The 19,680-nt window shown below is 41.0% G+C and overlaps 1 protein-coding gene across 1 annotated transcript in view; it reads left to right on the top strand.

Moving 5' to 3' along the window:
* tlr18 (toll-like receptor 18) overlaps positions 1–19,680 on the top strand; it is a 36,592-nt gene that overhangs the window by 3,563 nt on the left and 13,349 nt on the right. The gene's annotated exons all lie outside the window — the stretch shown is intronic.

Raw genomic sequence — 19,680 nt, 5'->3', positions numbered from 1 at the left:
TTTCTCTTATTTCTCTATCTCTCTTTTTCTTTCTCTTCGATCTACTAGTCCGGCCCCCGACAGAATTTTTGTTCTATCGTGTGGCCCCCGAGTTAAAATGAGTTGGACCCCCCTGCTGTATACTGTTGCAAAATATATTCTTGACTACAATTTTGGATCTATTGCGTTTTTAAAGTGCGAACAATTGAACACCGAAAAGGAATGCGGAGAGAACGAGTAATAATGGTTCGATATTTTGTTGACATCAATTGATAATAATCTATTGTGTTAATGAATGAAATGAAATGTCAGTGTTCTGTACTCCGAGGTTTCTTAGCTAGATTGCTTAATCCTGAGTTAAGGAGCGCAGGAAAGGCCGTGACCGGTTGAGCCCGTCTCGGTTTATTTTTTTGCATGACGAGGTAAAATTTGGGTTGAGCAACTCGGGTTCACGGCCCCCAGCCTGAAAAAAAAACTCTAGGCGAAACGAGTCAGCCCTGGGGTTTCTGTGTCTTGTTTTTAAAATAGACAGACGGGGGCCAGAACAGGAGTGAGTCAGGGTCGAAAAGCTTGCCTAGCGTGAACCGAGGTTCACAGACGGACTGACAACAGGTCCCTATTTAAATCCACTCCTATTTGCCCCCTTTTGTCAGTCCGTCTGCAAACCTCAGTGAACCCTAGGCAAGCCTTTTTCGACCCTGACTCCCACCTGTTTATGCTCCTGTCTGTCTCCCGGCTTCGACCTGTTTTTTGTCCCCCACCACGTCTATGAAATGAAATGAAATGATCTGCATTTCTATAGCGCTTTTCAAGTCAATGACTTCCCAAAGCGCTTTACAATGTGCTCCACATTTCCCAATAGCGGCCGTGCAGCCATGTAAGGCGCTTACCTGCTTATTGGGGGTATTAGGGGTTCAGTGTCTTACCCAAGGACACTTCCACATGTCACACGGACGAGCCGGGATTCGAACTGGGATCCCTTGATCCCAAGACGAGCGCTCTACCTCCTGAGCTACTGCCGCCCAGCGTATAATTATTTTATATACATCTACTATAGGGCAGCACGGCGGTGCAGTGGTTAGCGCGAGTGCGGCACAGTTCTGAGGTCATGGGTTCTAATACAGAGACCAACCTTCCTGTGCGGAGTTTGCATGGTCTCCCCGTGCTTGCGTGGGTTTCCTCCGGATCCTCCGGTTTCATCCCACATTCCAAAAACATGCATGTCAGGTTGATTGGCCGGTCCAAATTGTCCCTAGAGCAAATTATTTTTAATTTTCTTTTGTCTTTTCTTAGCATATTTGGTATTGAAGTCATCCAAAAGTCATTGAAAGTAATCCAGTTAAAGTAACCCTACCCATCCCTGCATTTGATGTTAGTTTTGCAGGAGATCAAAGAGATCAAAGCCAGGAGAGAAAGCTTACCACGTGTTGTGAGTCATCGTTTTATTCATATTTATTTTCTTTTGTCTTTTATTAGCATATTTGGTATTGGAGTCATCCAAAAGTCATTGAAAGTAATCCAGTTAAAGTAACCCTACCCAACCCTGCATTTTATGTTAATTTTGCCAGAGATCAAAGCCAGGAGAGAAAGCTTACCACGTGTTGTGAGTCATCGTTTTATTCCTATTTAGTTTCTTTTGTCTTTTATTAGCATAATTGGTATTGGAGTCATCCAAAAGTCATTGAAAGTAATCCAGTTCAAGTAACCCTACCCAAATATAAAGTAAAAACATCGGAATACGGTGAAACTACAGAAAGAGTTAAAGAAAAATATAAAAATCCAGCAGATGTTTTTCATCGACAAAATCCCCCAAAATCCGAAAAGTACAAATCAAATTTCTATTTTCCATTTTTTTTTTTCATATTTTAACTTGTATAGTTTTGACAGAAGACATTTCTATGGAGTGCAAAATATTTAACGTTTATTTATTTGTTGAATCTGGAATAAAATTCCTGTCTTTATTTCATTCAAAAAATTTTTTTTTTTTTTTTAAGTTTCAGTTTCTTTTACATCCTAGTCAGCCAAAGGTGTGACAGAAGACTTTTCTATGGAGTGCAAAGTATTTAACGTTTATTTATTTGTTGAATCTGAAATAATATTCCTGTCTTTATTTCATTCCCCCCAATTTTTTTTTTAAAGTTTCAGTTTCTTTTACATCCTAGTCGGCCAAAAGTGTGATTTGAGTTTTGGCATACTTTGCAATCGAGTTTGACACCCAAATTTTAAACACAGTGTTGCAATTTTTTGAGAGATGGTGCTAAAGATATGAGCTAGCCAAAAAAAGCAACGGGAGAATTTTTTTGCGAACTCGTGCTGCTTTTGATGCTGAGTCACAGTTTCTTGCGCAAGACCAGCAAAACCTTGCATCGGTGGTCTCCGGTGTCGTGGACGTCAAAGACTAAGCTGTTAGAGTTACCACTTCTTCCCAAAAAGTAACCGAGTTAGTAACTGAATTACTACAAGTACCGTAAATTCTGGACTATAGAGCGCACCTGATTATAAGCCGCACCCACCACATTTTAAGAGGATAGTCGCTTTTGTACTTACACAAGCCGCACCTATATATAAGCCGCATGCGCCCAAATCAAAATATGCAACATCGTCATAAAATTAACCCAAACCCTACTTACAGTCCCGCGATTTTAACTGAACATAAAGTACACAGTTTATAAACCACAACCGGCAAAATGAACAGAAAATGATACCGGTAGTTAAGATTTGATGCAGACCTGCACAGTCCGGGTCCCGTTAAAAGTAATCCAAGGAAAAAAAGTGTATATTTCCAAAGGTAAGGGTGGGAAAAATATACATCCACTATTGTCTGCCGTGTCCACAAACACTCACCTTTACTGGTCCCCAGTTCCCATCATCCCCCGCGTCTGTTACGCCCCTGTGTGGGAGGCACCTGGCTTCGGCATCATCAAGTGGATATATTTCAACCTGCAGCTCGTTCTTCTCTTGCGCTTCTCTGAGCGTCGTCTCGCGGGCCCGATTTAACCCCTTAGCGCTTTGATCCGGCCCGCGGCCTGCCTGTTTCACACCTCTGTCCTAATTGTTTTCAAAAATTTGACAAAAAAATCTGCTAAAATAATACCCCAAAATGAAGTGAACACTCTAAACCAGGGGTGCCAAACTCATTTGAACTTGGGGGCCATACGATAGAACAAACATTAGTAGATTCATGAGAAAGAAAAAGAGATAAAGAAATAAGAGAAAGAGGGAGGGAAAAGGAAAGAGGGCGGGACAAAGAAAGAAAAGAGAGAGAGGGAGAGAGCGTGAGAAACAAAAGATAAAAAGTCGTGAGAGAGGGGGAAAAGAAAGGGAGAGGACGAAAGAAATCCAAAGAGAAATAGAAAGACAGAAGGAGAGAAAAGAGAAAAGAAAGCGCAAAGGGTAGGAAGAGAGAAAATAAAAAAAGGAAGTTAGAGCAAAAGAAGTTAAAAAGACATAAAGAGAGAAAGAGACAAAGAGCAACAAAGGAAGAGAAAAAGAGAGAGTAAAATAGACAAAGACAGAGTGGGAGAAAAGGGGTGGAAAAGAAAGAAAGAGAGAGAGAGAGAGAGAGAGAGAGAGAGAGAGAGAGAGAGAGAGAGAGAGAGAGAGAGAGAGAGAGAGAGAGAGAGAGAGAGAGAGAGAGAGACAAAAGATAAAACGTCATGAGAGAGGGGGAAAGAAAGGGAGAGGACAAAAGAAATCCAAAGAGAAATAGAAAAGACAGAAGGAGAGAAAAGAGAAAAGAAAGTGCAAAGGGTAGAAAGAGAGAAAGAGAAAAGAGAGAAAAGAAAAAAAAGAAGTTAGAGCAAAAGAAGTTAAAAAGACATAGAGAGAGAAAGAGACAAAGAGCAACAAAGGAAGAGAAAAAGAGAGAGTAACAGAGACAGAGTGGGAGAAAAGGGGTGGAAAAGAGAGAGAGAGAGAGAGAGAGAGAGAGAGAGAGAGAGAGAGAGAGAGAGAGAGAGAGAGAGAGAGAGAGAGAGAGAGAGAGAGAGAATCTAGATTTTAAACACACTTTTATTCTAGCGAATATGAATGACCTAGATTTCACGTTGGAAGCCTGTTTTCGACCCTGACTCACTCCTGTTTTGGATCTTCACTGCACTTCTGTCTCTTCCTTTTTGTCCATTTTTTCTCAGTCTCTCCCTTTCTTTTTATCTCACTCTTTTTTTTTATTTCTTTGTTTTTCTCTCCCCTTCTCTCTCTCTCTTTCTCTTTTTCCCTATATATATTTTTCCTCATTTTTCTGTCTTCATTTCTTTTTAGTTTTCTTTCTCTTTCTCTTTTTCTCAGTCTATTTCTTTTCACTGAATGTCTGTCTCTCTTTTTGTCTATTTTTTCTCAGTCCCTCCCTTTCTTTTTATCTTGCCATCTCACTCTTTTTCTTGATTTCTTTGTTTTTCTCTCCCCTTCTCTCTCTCTTTCTCTTTTTCTCTAGATTTATTTTCCTCATTTTTCTGTCTTGAGTTCTTTCTAGTTCTCTTTCTCTTTCACTTTTTCTCAGTCTCTTTCTCTTCACTGAATGTCTGTCTCTCTCTTTTTGTCTATTTTTTCTCAGTCTCTCCCTTTCTTTTTATCCTGCCATCTCACTCTTTTTCTTGATGTCTTTGTTTTTCTCTCCCCTTCTCTCTCTCTTTCTCTATTTTTCCCTCTTTATTTTTTCTCATTTTTTTGTCTTTCTTTCTTTCTAGTTTTCTCTTCTCCTTTTTCGTTTTCCCCGGCTTCGACCCATTTTCTGATCTCGACCAGGTTTTTTTGCTCTTTTTTTGAGACTCTTTGTGATTAAGGGTGTCACAAACAGGATTTGACCTGAGGTTTTTGAGTTTTTCCTTGCCCTCATGTAGGTTTTAGATCAGGGTATGGTGTCATAATAGTCTGTGGTTTGCAATAATCGGTGGTCTTTGCAGCCCTTTCAGACTCTTTGTGATTAAGGGCCAAACAAATAAACAGGACTTGACTTGAATTGAGGTTTTTGAGTTTTTCTTTGCCCTCATGTAGGATTTAGATCAGGGGATGGTGTCACAATAGTCTGTAGTTTGCAATAATCTGTGGTTTGTGCAGCCCTTTGAGACTCTTTGTGATTAAGGGCATCACAAATAAACATGACTTGACTTGAATTGAGGTTTTTGAGTTTTTCCTTGCCCTTATTTGGGTTTTAGATCAGGGGATGGTGTCATAATAGTCTGTTGTTTGCAATAATCTGTGGTCTGGTGCAGCCCTTTGAGACTCTTTGCGATTAAGGGCGTCACAAATAAACATGACTTGAGGTTTTTGAGTTTTTCCTTGCCCTCATGTAGGTTTGAGATCAGGGGATGGTGTCATAATAGTCTGTGGTTTGCAATAATTTATGGTCTCTGCAGCCCTTTGAGACTCCTTGATAACGAGGGCCAAAGAAATAAACATGACTTGACTTAATTTACACCAAGAAACCTGGATGAGTACAACGGAGGCCATCTTGAAACAGACAAGAGGCTAACTGACCTTTTTCCCGGAGTTGAAGATTTGGATGTGAATGGGCTTCCCCTAAAAAAAGGAGAGTGACGAGAAGAATCAGGTGTCATAGTAATCCGTGCAGCCTTTGAGACATTTTGGGATTAAAGGTTAGAGGAATAACTACTTCCTCCTTCCGATAATCCACAAAGGAAAGCTGGCTATTTCCTTTATGTTTGCCCGATACCAGTTAATAAAAAACCAGACCTTCTCTTGCGAAGCAACTGGAGCTGTATTTTTTCTCTCTCTCTCTCTCTCTATCTCTCTCTCTCTTTCATGCTCTCTCTCTCTCTATTACGTGCTCTTTCTCTCTTCCCCTATCTCTTTCACTCAGTAATTTTCTTTTTCTTTTTCCTGCTCTTTCTCTCTCTCTCTCTTTTTCTCTATCCCTCTCTCTCTTTCATGCTCTCTCTCTCTATTACCTGCTCATTCTCTCTTCCTCTCTCTCTTTCACTCACTAATTTTCTATTTCTTTTTCCTGCTCTTTCTTTCTTTCTCTCTCTCTTTTTCTCTATCTCTCTCTCTCTTTCATGCTCTCTCTCTCTATTACCTGCTCATTCTCTCTTCCTCTCTCTCTTTCACTCACTAATTTTCTATTTCTTTTTCCTGCTCTTTCTCTCTCTCTATCTCTATAACTCTTTCTCTCTCTCTCTATGTATATATATATATATATATATATATATATATATATATATATATATATATATATATATATATATATACCTCTCTTTCATTCTTTCTCTCTCGCTCTTTCATGCTCTCTCTCTATTACGTGCTCTTTCTCTCTCCCTCTCTCCCTTTCACTCACTCATTATATATTTTTGTTCCCTGCTCTTTCTCTCTCTCTCTCTTTCTCTCTCACTGTTTCTCTCTCCCTCTCTCTCTCTTTCAATCACTCATTATCTATTTCTCTTTCCTGCTCTCTCTCTCTCTCTCTCTCACTCTCTCACTCTCTCTCTCTCTCTCTCTCTCTCTCAATCTCTCTCTCTCTCTCTATGTATATATATATATATATATATATATATATATATACTTCTCTCTCACTCTTTCTTTCTCTCTTTTAAAGTACTGGAAATAGTTACTTTCCCTGGTAACTAGTTACTTTTACTATATAGTAATTCAGTTACTTTTTCTCTCTTGCTCTTTCATGCTCTCTCTCTCTCTCTCTCTCTCTTTCTCTCTGTTTTACCTGCTCTTTCTCTCTCCCTCTCTCTCTTTCACTCACTCATTATCTATTTCTCTTTCCTGCTCCTTCTGTCTCTCTCTATGTATGTATATATACCTCTCTCTCACTCTTTCTCTCTCTCTTTTAAATTACTGGCAATAGTGGCTTTCCCTGGTAACTAGTTACTTTTATTATAGAGTAATTCAGTTACTTTTTCTCTCTCGCTCTTTCATGTTGTCTCTCTCTCTCTCTCTTACCTGCTCTTTCTCTCTGCCTCTCTCTCTTTCACTCATTCATTATCTAATTCTCTTTCCTGCTCTCTCTCTCTCTCTCACTCTTTTTCTCTCCCCTCTCCCTTTCACTTACTCATTATCTATTTCTCTTTTCTGCTCTCTCTCTCTCTCTCTCTCTCGCATCTATTTCTTTTTCTTTCTTTCTCTCAATCTGTTTCTCTTTCTCACTCTCCTTTTTTTTCTTACAATCTCTTTCTCACTGTCTCTTTCTGTCTTTTTCTTTCTGTCTCTCCCTTTTCTCTCTTTCTTACCCTCACTGTATTTTTTCTCTCTTTTTCTCACTTTCTTCCTCTTTCTTTTTCTTTCTCTTTTTACCTCTCTCTCTCTCTCTCTCATCTATTTCTTTTTTCTCTCTCTCTCAATCTGTTTATCTTTCTCACTCTCCTTTTTTTCCCTACAATATCATTCTCACTGCCTCTTTCTTTCCATCTTCTTTCTGTTTCTCCTTTTTCTCTCTTTCTTAACCTCACTGTCGTTTTTCTATATTTTTTAAATGTCTTATTCTCTCTTTTTCTCACTTTCTTCCTCTTTCTTTTTCTTTCTCTTTTTACCACTCACTCCTTTTCTCTTTCTGTCACTCTTTGACTCTCTCACTCCCTCTCTCTCTCTCTTTCATTCTTCTTGTTTGTTTTCTTTCTTTGTCTCTCACTTGTCGCTCTCTATCTCACGTTCTTTCTCTTTCTTTCTCCTCCTCTCTCCTTGTTTGCCCCTTTTGTGCTTTCTCTTTCTCTCTTTCACCCTTTCCTCTCGCTATTGTCCTGTGTCTCCGTTTCTATTTTTATTTTTCTCCCTCTCTCTCTTTCCCGTCTCTCTCTCCCTCATTATCTTTTTCTCTCCTTCTCCTTTTTTCTCCTACTCTCCCTTACTTTCTCTCTTTCTCTTAAATCCATAATAATCATATTATATAAAAGCAGTTTACCAATTTGAATTTCAGTCCCTTGAAATACAAAACACCGAAAGAAGTCGAGTGAAAAAAGCTCAAATACAGCCCAGGGCCTTGTGCAAAGCATGCAGGTTACCATGGCAACTTCAGATGCTTCAAATCAACTGAAGAAAAAAAAAAAACAATAAAACTTTAATGAAACCGACAGAGAGTAGTTCAAATTTCACGATCCAATTATTTTCATTTTCCAGACCGGGATAACCAACCTTTTTGAAACTGAGAGCTCATTTTTTTTGTTACTGATTAGCGCAAATGCTACTAACTCGATGTATTTCTAATATGACGAGTGATCATGTTATTAGTATGTTATTATAGTATATTATTGAAATTACTCTAATCCATTGTTTATCGCAGATATTGTGGACCAGAATCCCGCGTGAAATGCGAAAAGTAGCCCCCTCTGACCCCTTTTGGCAAAACCCGAACAGACAATGGACCCAGACGCGTGACGTTTTCACACAAGCTTTATTTTACGGGAACGGGGCAGTCATGTGCGGGTACACAAACGCCAGCGATTCGGCGAAACCGGACAGGACAGACGGGATCGTTACCAGAAACGAGAACAGAATACCAGACAGGACGGGATAGATACTAGATACACGAGCAAGATAACACACAGGACGGGACCGACCGGATCGATACCGTATACTGGATGCAACAGCAAGATACCGGACCGACGGGACAGACAGGATTGATAGCCGATACTGGTTACACGAGCAGGATACTGGACAGGACAGGACGGACGGCATTGATACTGGATAATGGTTACACGAGCAGGATACCGGACAGGACGGGATAGATACTAGATACACGAGTAAGATAACACAAAGGACGGGACAGACCGGATCGATACCGTATACTGGATGCAACAGCAAGATACCGGACCGACGGGACAGACGGGATTTATACCCGAAACTGGTTACACGAGCAGGATACTGGACAGGACAGGACGGACGGAATGGATACCGGATAATGGTTACACGAGCAGGATACCGGACAGGACAGGATGGATACTAGATACACGAGCAAGATAACACACAGGACGGGACCGACCGGATCGATACTGTATACTGGATGCAACAGCAAGATACCGGACCGACGGGACAGACGGGATTGATAGCTGATACTGGTTATATGAGCAGGATACTGGACAGGACAGGACGGCATTGGTACCGGATAATGGTTACACGAGCAGGATATTGGACAGGACAAGACAGACGGGATCGACACCGAATACACGAGCAAGATATTGGACAGGACGGGACAGACTGGATCGATACCGGATACTGGGGCAAGACGGCATTGATACCGGGTACTGGAGACTGGAGCAAGATAGCGGACAGGACGAGACAGATGGGATCGATACTAGATACTGGAGACTGAAGCAAGATACCGAACAGGACCAGACAGACGGGTTCGATATTAGATACTGGAGACTGGAGCAAGATACCAGACAGGACGAGACAGGCGGGATCGATACTAGATACTGGAGACTGAAGCAAGATACCGAACAGGACGAGACAGACGAGATCGATACCAGATACTGGAGACTGGAGGAAGATACCAGACAGGACGAGACAGGCGGGATCGATACCAGATACTGGAGACTGGAGCAAGATACCGGACAGGACGAGACAGGCGGGATTGATCCTAGATACTGGAGACTGAAGCAAGATACCAGACAGGACCAGACAGATGGGATCGATATTAGATACTGGAGACTGAAGCAAGATACCGAACAGGACGAGACAGACGAGATCGATACCAGATACTGGAGACTGGAGGAAGATACCAGACAGGACGAGACAGGCGGGATTGATCCTAGATACTGGAGACTGAAGCAAGATACCAGACAGGACCAGACAGACGGGATCGATATTAGATACTGGAGACTGAAGCAAGATACCGAACAGGACGAGACAGACGAGATCGATACCAGATACTGGAGACTGGAGAAAGATTACGGACAGGACGAGACAGGCGGGATCGGTACTGGATACTGGAGACTGGAGCAAGATACCAGACAAGACGAAACAGGCGGGATCGATACCAAATACTGTAGACTGGAGAAAGATACCGGACAGGACGAGACAGGCGGGATCGATACCTGATACTGGATACACAAGCAGGATACTGGACAAAGTCAGAATACAAGTCTTGCAAGTGCAAAGGTTCGTTGACGGACTGACACGGAATGAATGAGAGAACTGAGTTTAAATAGGAGGGAAGCCAATCAGGCAACGAGTAGCAGCTGGGGAGTATCCAATGCATGCGTGCAGTTTGCCAGCCGCTCTCTAAATCGCTTTCTTACGCCTGAAAGGAAATAACCCTCCATAACAGTGGAGACCGCTCGTTCAACTGCGATTCTGTGTTTATTTTTTAGTTATGTTGTTGCAGTCGTATACTCTCAGCCTGTGGTTTTGATCCCGATATATACTGGACTATAGAGCGCACCTGATTATAAGCCGCACCCACCACATTTTAAGAGGTACACCGATTTTGTACATACACAAGCCGCGCCTGTATATAAGCCGCATGCGCCCACATTTAAACATGTAACACAAAATGAACCCAAACCCGACTTCAAGTCCCGCGATTGAAACTAAATGTCCTTCATTAAAGTCCACACTCCAAAAATCACAGCCGGCAAAATGAACGGAAAATGATACCAATACTTTGATGCAAACCTGCAGAGTCCGGGTCCCGTTGAAAATAATCCAAGGAAAAAAGTGTATATTCCCAAAGGTAAGGGTGGGAAAAATATATCGGATGAACACATTTACTCACGCACCTCTTTTTTCTTTAACCAACTTTTTACCCCCTCTTCTTTCCTTGTCCGTCCCTCACCTTTAGCGGTCCCCACTTAAACTCGGCACCCCGCGTTTGTTCCGCCCCTCCTTTTTCATTCACCCGTGCAAAACATATCAGAATAAGTTTCTAAAATAAATACATTACAAAAATATACAGTTGCAAATACATATTATACATGGATTACACATATTTACAAAGACGGTACACCGAGAGAGTTTTCAAAGCTTTAATAATAATAATATAGCTTTGACAGGTCAGTTAATGGTAGCAGCACTCGAGCGCCGCTAGCGGCCGTTAGAAAAATGACATCAATTGGCCGCATCACTATATAAGCCGCAGGGTTGAAATTTAGGGGAAAAAGTAGCGGCTTATAGTCCGGAATTTACGGTAACCGGGATAACCGATAACCGAGGGTGCCTCGAACAAAGACACTGGACTTGTATTTGTTTCTCTTTCTCTTTTCCTCGCTTTTTTTCCTCACTCTCTTTCTCTTTCACTCTTTTTCTTTCTTTCTCTCTCTCTCTCTCTTTCTCTCTCTCTCTCTGTCTTTTTACCTTATTTTTCTCTCTTTTCCTTGTTTCCTTTTCTCTCCTCTCTCTCTCTTTTGCTTTCCCCTTCTATCCTTTTCTCTTTCTAATTCCCGTTGGATTTCTATCTGTCCCTTTCTTTCCCCCTCTCTCGCTATTTCTCCCTTTCTCTCTCTCCCCTTCTCTTTTCCACCCCTTTTCTCCCACTCTGTCTCTGTCACTTTCACTCTCTGTGTATTTATTTTTCTCTTCCTCTGTTGCTCTTTGTCTCTTTCTCTCTCTGTGTCTTTTAACCTCTTTTGCTCTAACTTCCTTTTTTTCTTTTCTCTTTCTCTCTTCCTACCCTTCCTTCGCGCTTTCTTTTCTTTACCTCTTTTGTTTCTCTCTCTCTCTCTCTCTCTCTTCCACCCCTTTTCTCCCACTCTCTGTCTCTGCCTCTTTCACTCTCTGTGTCTTTCTTTTTCTCTTCCTTTGTTGCTCTTTGTCTCTTTCTCTCTCTGTGTCTTTTTAATCTCTTTTGCTCTAACTTCCCTTTTTCCTTTTCTCTCTTTTCCCTTTCTCTCTTCCTACCCTTTGCGCTTTCTTTTCTCTTTTCTCTCCTTCTATCTTTCTGTTTCTCTTTGGATTTCTTTCTTCCTCTCCCTTTCTTTTCCCCTCTCTCATGACTTAATATCTTTTGTTTCTCTCTCTCTCTCTCTCTCTCTCTCTCTCTCTCTCTCTCTCTCTCTCTCTCTCTCTCTCTCTCTCTCTCTCTCTCTCTTTCTTTTCCACACCTTTTCTCCCACTCTGTCTCTGTCTCTTTTACTCTCTCTTTTTCTCTTCCTTTGTTGCTCTTTGTCTCTTTCGCTCTCTGTGTCTTTTTAATCTCTTTTGCTCTAACTTCCCTTTTTCCTTTTCTCTCTTTTCTCTTTCTCTCTTCCTACCCTTTGCGCTTTCTTTTCTCTTTTCTCTCCTTCTGTCTTTTCTATTTCTCTTTGGATTTATTTTGTCCTCACCCTTTCTTTCCCCCTCTCTCATGACTTTTTATCTTTTGTTTCTCTCTCTCTCTCTCTCTCTCTCTCTCTCTCTCTCTCTCTTTCTTTTCCACCCCTTTTCTCCCACTCTGTCTCTGTCTCTTTTACTCTCTCTTTTTCTCTTCCTTTGTTGCTCTTTGTCTCTTTCTCTCTCTGTGTCTTTTTAACTTCTTTTGCTCTAACTTCCTTTTTTTCTTTTCTCTCTTTTCTCTTTATCTCTTCTTACCCTTTGTGCTTTCTTTTCTCTTTTCTCTCCTGTCTTTCTATTTCTCTTTGGATTTCTTTTCCCCCTCTCTCACGACTTTTTACCTCTTTTGTTTCTCGCGCTCTCTCCCTCTCACTCTTTTTCTTTCTTTGTCCCTCCCTCTTTCTCTTATTTCTTTATCCCTCTTTTTCTTTCTCTTGAATCTACTCGTCCGGCCCCCGACAGAATGTTTCTTCTATCGTGTGGCCCCCCAGTTCAAATGAGTTGGAGACCCCTGTTCTACATCAGGATCTTAGCAACCGAGCTGTACCGGGAAATAAAATCGATGGCATTTTTAGCGAAGTGAGCAATTTTCCCCACCACGCGGCAAACACAGACACGCATAAAGTCGTAAAAAGCTCTCGCACGTGCATTCCGCCCACAGGCAGACGGGAACGGAACAGGGTATAAAACCAAAGTATGAGGAAAGGCTTTTTAGAATATAGCTGGACGCTGTGGAAGAAGGAACAAGAGGTATGTGTGGATGCTATTTTCAATGGAAAGCTCTTTGAGGGGCACTGTGTTTTTTTACTAAAACATGAAATTACCGTAAATTCCGGACTATAAGCCGCTACTTTTTTCCCAAATGCGGCTTATTCAGTGATGCGGCTAATTTGTGTCATTTTTCTAACGGCCGCCAGCGGCGCCCGAGTACAAAAGGTAAGATTGAGACCGGTGGAATATATGCGCAGAGGAAGACTGCAACTTCTTGGCTTGTGCATGAATTTAATTAGCGTAGACATATCCTCATCATGCAAAATGCAAAAAGAAAGGCACACGACGTAGCTTTCAAGCTAAAAGCAATCGAGCCGTCCGATAAAGAAGGAGCGAGCGTGTTGCTAGCGTGTTTTGGAATATGGGAGCGTGGGACGACGTCTATATGTGTCTTTCCGATACTGAGGAAGACGACCTTGATGGCGTCAGTTGTAAGAAGGAAGATGAGGACGGTTTACCGTGATTTTTACAAGTACGGTATATTTTTTTAACAGACCCGTTTACTGTTTTGCCAGCGTGTTGCTAGATAGATAGATAGATAGATGTCTAGATAGATAGATGTCTAGATAGATAGATAGATAGATAGATAGATAGATGTCTAGATAGATGTCTAGACGGATATATGTCTAGATAGAAGTCTAGCTAGATAGAAGTCTAGATAAATGTTTATATAGATAGATGTCTGTCTAGATAGATAGATGTCTAGACGTCTAGATAGATAGATAGATAGATAGATAGATAGATAGATAGATAGATGTCTAGATAGATAGATAGATGTCTAGATAGATGGATGTCTAGATAGATGTCTAGACGGATATATGTCTAGATAGATGTCTAGATAGATAGATGTCTAGATAGATGTCTAGACGGATATATGTCTAGATAGATGTCTAGATAGATAGATGTCTAGATAGATGTTTATATAGATAGATGTTTGATAGATGTCTGTCTAGATAGATAGATGTCTAGATTGATGTCTAGATAGATGTCTAGATGTCTAGATAGATAGATAGATAGATGTCTAGATAGATAGATGTCTAGATGTCTAGATAGATAGATAGATGTCTAGATAGATTTCTAGATAGATAGATAGATAGATAGATAGATAGATAGATAGATAGATAGATAGATAGATAGATAGATAGATGTCTAGACAGATGTCTAGCTATATAGATGTTTGATAGATGTCTAGATAGATGGATAGATGTCTAGATAGATAGATGTCTAGATAGATGTCTAGACAGATGTCTAGCTATATAGATGTTTGATAGATGTCTAGATAGATGGATAGATGTCTAGATAGGTAGATGTCTAGATAGATGGATGTCTAGATGGATGTCTAGATAGATGTCTAGATAGATGTCTAGCTATATAGATGTTTGATAGATGTCTAGATAGATGGATAGATGTCTAGATAGGTAGATGTCTAGATAGATGGATGTCTAGATGGATGTCTAGATAGATGTCTAGATAGTTAGATGTCTAGATAGATAGATGTCTAGATAGATAGATGTCTAGATAGATAGATGTCTAGATAGATGGATGTCTAGATAGATGTCTAGACGGATATATGTCTAGATAGATGTCTAGATAGATGGATGTCTAGATAGATGTCTAGATAGATAGATGTTGGATAGATATCTAGATAGATAGTTAGATGTCTAGATAGATGTCAAGATAGATGTCTAGATAGATGTCTAGATAGATAGATGTTTGATAGATGTTTAGATAGATGTCTAGATAGATAGATAGATAGACAGATGTCTGGACAGATGTCTAGACAGATGTCTAGACAGATGTCTAGATAGATGTCTAGATAGATAGATGGATAAATGTTACTGCTGAGATTGTAAATATGTATCAGATGGTTTACTATTTAAAGGGCGCCTTATTATATTTTATGCGGTGAGATGGTTTTTGTGAGCTTTTTAATCGATGGCGGGTGAGAAGAGTGATATTGACAAAGCCTGGAGAGAAAAATAAATTGAAGGAAAAGTTGAGGGGCAAAAGCAATCCAAAACAAATGAAAAACAACAAATAATGAAATGACGCAAAGCCCAAAGGCCATACGGCACACTCATTCATTATTCGAGCGAGTTGAAGAAAAACAAATAACACATATCAAAAGTAGACTTCTTAAACATCACACAAAGTCGGATGTTTTGAGGACAGACAGGGAAAAAGAGTTCTTGTGTCAGGACCAGAACAGAGACAGGACCCACTTGCGTATGTTTCTCTCAGTTTTATTGGGAAGCAGGGAAAGGATTGCACACATGATCCGGTGATCGCTGGTCGCAGGGAGCAGGTCGCTCTGATACTCGGAAGTGGGAAGTGTCAGGAAACAAAAAAAAAAGGTCAGTAGCCGGGACAGGAGAGCAAAAACGTGGTCGTGGTCGTAAGCGAGTCGTAAGCCAGGGATGGCGGTGTCGGGAAAAACAGGTCAGTAGCCGGGACAGGAGAGCAAAAACGTGGTCGTGGTCGTAAGCGAGTCGTAAGCCGGGGATGGCGGTGTCGGGAAAAACAGGTCAGTAGCCGGGACAGGAGAACAAAAACTTGGTCGTGGTCGTAAGCGAGTCGTAAGCCAGGGATGGCCGTGTCGGGAAAAACAGGTCAGTAGCCGGGACAGGAGAGCAAAAACGTGGTCGTGGTCGTAAGCGAGTCGTAAGCCAGGGATGGCGGTGTCGGGAAAAACAGGTCAGTAGCTGGGACAGGAGAGCAAAAACGTGGTCGTGGTCGTAAGCGAGTCGTAAGCCAGGGATAGCGGTGTCGGGAAAAACAGGTCAGTAGCCGGGACAGGAGAGCAAAAACGTGGTCCGGGTCGTAAGCGAGTCATAAGCCAGGGATGGCGATGTCGGGAAAAACAGGTCAGTAGCCGGGACAGGAGAGCAAAAACGTGGTCCGGGTCGTAAGCGAGTCGTAAGCCGGGGATGGCGGTGTCGGGAAAAACAGGTCAGTAGCCGGGACAGGAGAGCAAAAACGTGGTCAAGATCAAAAAACGGGTCTAAGCCAGGAAAAAGACAGGAGCCAAAACAGGAGTGAGTCAGGGTCGATAAGCTTGCCTAGAGTAAACTGAGGTTTGCAGACGGACTGACAACCGGTGACAGATAGACGTGGGTCCAAATAGTGACAGGGAGCCAATCAGAGTCCGGGGCAGTCTGGAAATTCAAGAGTCCAACCTGCCCCAGTTTCCATTTAATGGTCTTAACAAAATCTTTCTTAGTAATGAAGTTGTGTCAAAAGTCGTCAAGAATCAATGGTTACCGGGGAACGGCAAGAATCGAGACTAGGTATCAGTTGCATAGTCGATAAAACCCATTTTACGGTATGGGTTACGGTACCAGACACTAGTTTCAGCCAGGAAGCTAAAATTCAAAGTATTGTCTATGAACATAAAATACATACCTGTCGCACTCCAGGGCTCCATGCTCTTAGAAATTGTCATATTTCCCCTTGCAAAATACAAAATAATCTTACACCATTTTTTTTTCAAATGTGTTCATTTATGTAGTTTAACATATTATATTGTACATGTGTTTCGTTATATCATATATATTGTTAATGAACATTTTGTTGTGAGATCCTGAGTTGCTCGACATGAATGAGGTTTATTTTTTTAAAAGTTCAAAAATGAAGTAGCTTGGACGTTCACTGTAGAAGGAAAAAATACATGCAAATAGAATTAAGTAGGATTTTCTTATTCAAATGATGAATTCATTTTCTGCATTCAATTATTCTTGGTAATATACTGATTAAAAGGATCACTTTTTTTCATTTTCTCCTTTTATACTTATAAGAAGTAAGAGAGGAAGAAATAAAGAAGTAATAAGATGTAAAAAAAAAAAAGAAGGGAGGAAAAAAGAGACGAAAAGAGCAAGAGATGAAGACAGGACAAAAGGAAGAGAGAAAGACAGGACCATAGAAAGAGAGAATGAAAGAAAGGACAAAAGGGGAGAGAAAGAAAGAAGGAAGAAAGAGAGAAGAAAAAAGGTAGCAAGAAAAATCAAAAGAAGAGAGAAAAACAGAAAGAAGTAAGAGAGAAAGAAACAAAGAAGGAATAAGAGAAAAAAGAAGAGAGGGAAAAAGAGACAAAAAGAGCAAGAAATGAAGACAGGACAAAAGGAAGAGAGAAAGACAGGACCATAGTAAGAGAGAATGAAAGAAAGGACAAAAGGGGGAGAGAAAGAAAGAAAGAAAGAAAGAAGGAAGGAAGAAAGAAGAAAAAAGGTAACAAGAAAAATTAAAAGAAGAGAGAAAAACAGAAAGAACTAAGAGAGGTAGAAATAAAGAAGGAATAAGATGAAAAAGAAGAGAGGAAAAAGAGCAAGAGATGAAGACAGAACAAAAGGAAGAGAGAAAGACAGGACCATAGGAAGAGAGAAAGGACAAAAGGGGGAGAAAAAGAAAAAAGGAAGGAAGAAAGAAGGAATAGGAGGAAAAAAATGAGAGAGGAAAAAGATCAAGAGATGAAGACAGGACAAAAGGAAGAGAGAAAGACAGGGCCATAGGAAGAGAGAATGAAAGAAAGGACAAAAGGGGGAGAAAAAGGGATAACCACAAACTGTCCTTTTTTCATTTTCTCCTTTTATACTTCCTTTTTTTCTCAACTTCTTTTTACAACATCATCATTCGTAATATAATGCATCAAAGCAAGTGAGCCGTTGGAGAGCCGGCTCTCTTGAATGAGTTGAGCCGAAAAAGCCGGTTCTCTAAAAAGAAACGGACTTCCTTTCACTACATAACTACCACATGTAATCCGAGGAGGCGGACGAATGCGCACAGTAGCATCAAACGCTCACTTCGTTTGCAACGAAAAAAAAACGATACAGAGATAGAGGCTACCGCGGCAAACTCGTTTGACCTGATTGATTTGCCGTTTCGTGATAGTCGGTGTATACCGGATGGTACCCATCATTGACAAATTTGGGTTTTTCTATACAGATTTTCCTGTACGTCGTACACGTCTTAAAATGCATCATAAACGTACTTTGTACGGCAAAAACTTACAGCTTGACAGGTATGAAAATAAATCTTAAATTTAATGTACGGATGGTATCATTATTGATGATAATTTAAGATTTGGATATCAGCATCAGTCTGGTATCGAGTATCTCTTGTGGGTATTTTTTTTCAGAAGGAAAGAACGGTCTTTTGGTAGCCTGACTGACGAATGATTGTATGCATGTAGATGTTTCTAAAATGTTATATATTTCAGTTGTTCTTTACAGCTTTCCAGATTTCGACGATTGTACTGAAACACAAATCCCGAGTGACCCATGTACTAAAAGAGTATTGCATCCAGAAGATTAAATGGGTGGCATTAGCTCAGGAGGGAGAGTGCTCGTCTTGGGACCAAGAGATCGCAGTTCGAATCCCGGCTCATCCGTGTTACATGTTGAAGTGTCCTTGGGTAAGACACTGAACCCCTAATACCACCAATAAACAGGTTAGCGCCTTACATGGCTGCAAGGCCGCTATTGGGAAATGTGAAGCACACTGTAAAGCGCTTTGGGAAGTCATTGACTTGAAAAGCGCTATAGAAATGCAGATCAAATGATCTGCATCTTTGATGGGTGAATGACAGAAGACCTAAACCTTACAGAGAGTCATCAACACGGCCCAGAAAATCATCGGTTGCTCTCTGTCGAGTCTTGCCTGCCCTCTCTGCCAATGCAATTTCCCTACTTTGAATTGAATTGAATTGAATTGAATGCCTTTAGGCAGCATGGTGGGACAGTGGTTAGTGCGTCTGCAGCACAGTTCTGAAGTTATGAGATTGAATCTCCTGTGTGGAGTTTGCATGTTCTCCCCATGCTTGCGTTGGTTTCCTTTGGTTTCTTCCCACATTCCAAAAACAGGCATGTCAGGTGAACTGGCCGGTTCAAATTGTCCCTAGGTGTGAATGAGCGAGAATGGCTGGCAAGCAGTTCAGGATGTCCCCTGCCCACTGCCCGAAGATAACTGGGATGGCTCCAGCACCCCTGCGGCCCTACTGAGGATAAGCGGTGCAGATAAGGGATGGATGGATGAATACCTTTATTGTCATGATACTCGTATAACTAAATTTGAGCTCCATCGCAAGTGCACGCATCAATAGGAAGTGAAAAATATGTGCAATAAAAAAAGAAGGTAATAATATTTGTTACGAAGCACTTACAACTTCAAGTTACAACTACAATGAAGTCCTTGTAAAAATTGCACATTTATCCTAACTTTCTTTTTTATCATTTTTTATTTTATTTTAAGTCCTTTATTACATGTTTATCCCGGAGTGCCACTCGTAATCTTGTTGTAAACTGTCAGAACCAGAACAGGATCAGGACCCAATCGCGTGACGTTCTCACACAAGCCATTTATTTTACGGGAAATGGGGAGTCATGCACGTTAGGAAGCCGGTCTGGCGTGGAAGGACAGGGAGGCCAGAGACCGACGAGACCGATTCCGATTGCCCGAGTTGATATCAGACAGATGGGGTCGATACCGGACAGGACGGGACAGACAGGATTGACAACGAATCGGATATCTATAATCAACAGGAGAAACTAAACGAGAGTGAAAACTGGAGAAAATAATAAAATATATAAAAACAAAACTGGAACCCGAAATTAAACAGGACAAAAAAAAAAACGGGAACAATACCGGGCCGGAGATATCAACAGGAAAACAGGACCGAGTCAGTCAGTCACCGTGGCAACCATGATAGTAAACAACGCACGATAAGATTAAAGA

The sequence above is a fragment of the Urocampus carinirostris genome, chromosome 2 (genome assembly GCF_059441175.1).
Source record: "Urocampus carinirostris isolate Australia breed hairy pipefish chromosome 2, RoL_Ucar_1.0, whole genome shotgun sequence".
Taxonomy (NCBI): Eukaryota; Metazoa; Chordata; class Actinopteri; order Syngnathiformes; family Syngnathidae; genus Urocampus; species Urocampus carinirostris.
The sequence above is the reverse complement of the archived record's forward strand: the minus strand, read 5'-3'. Positions and strand labels throughout refer to the sequence as shown.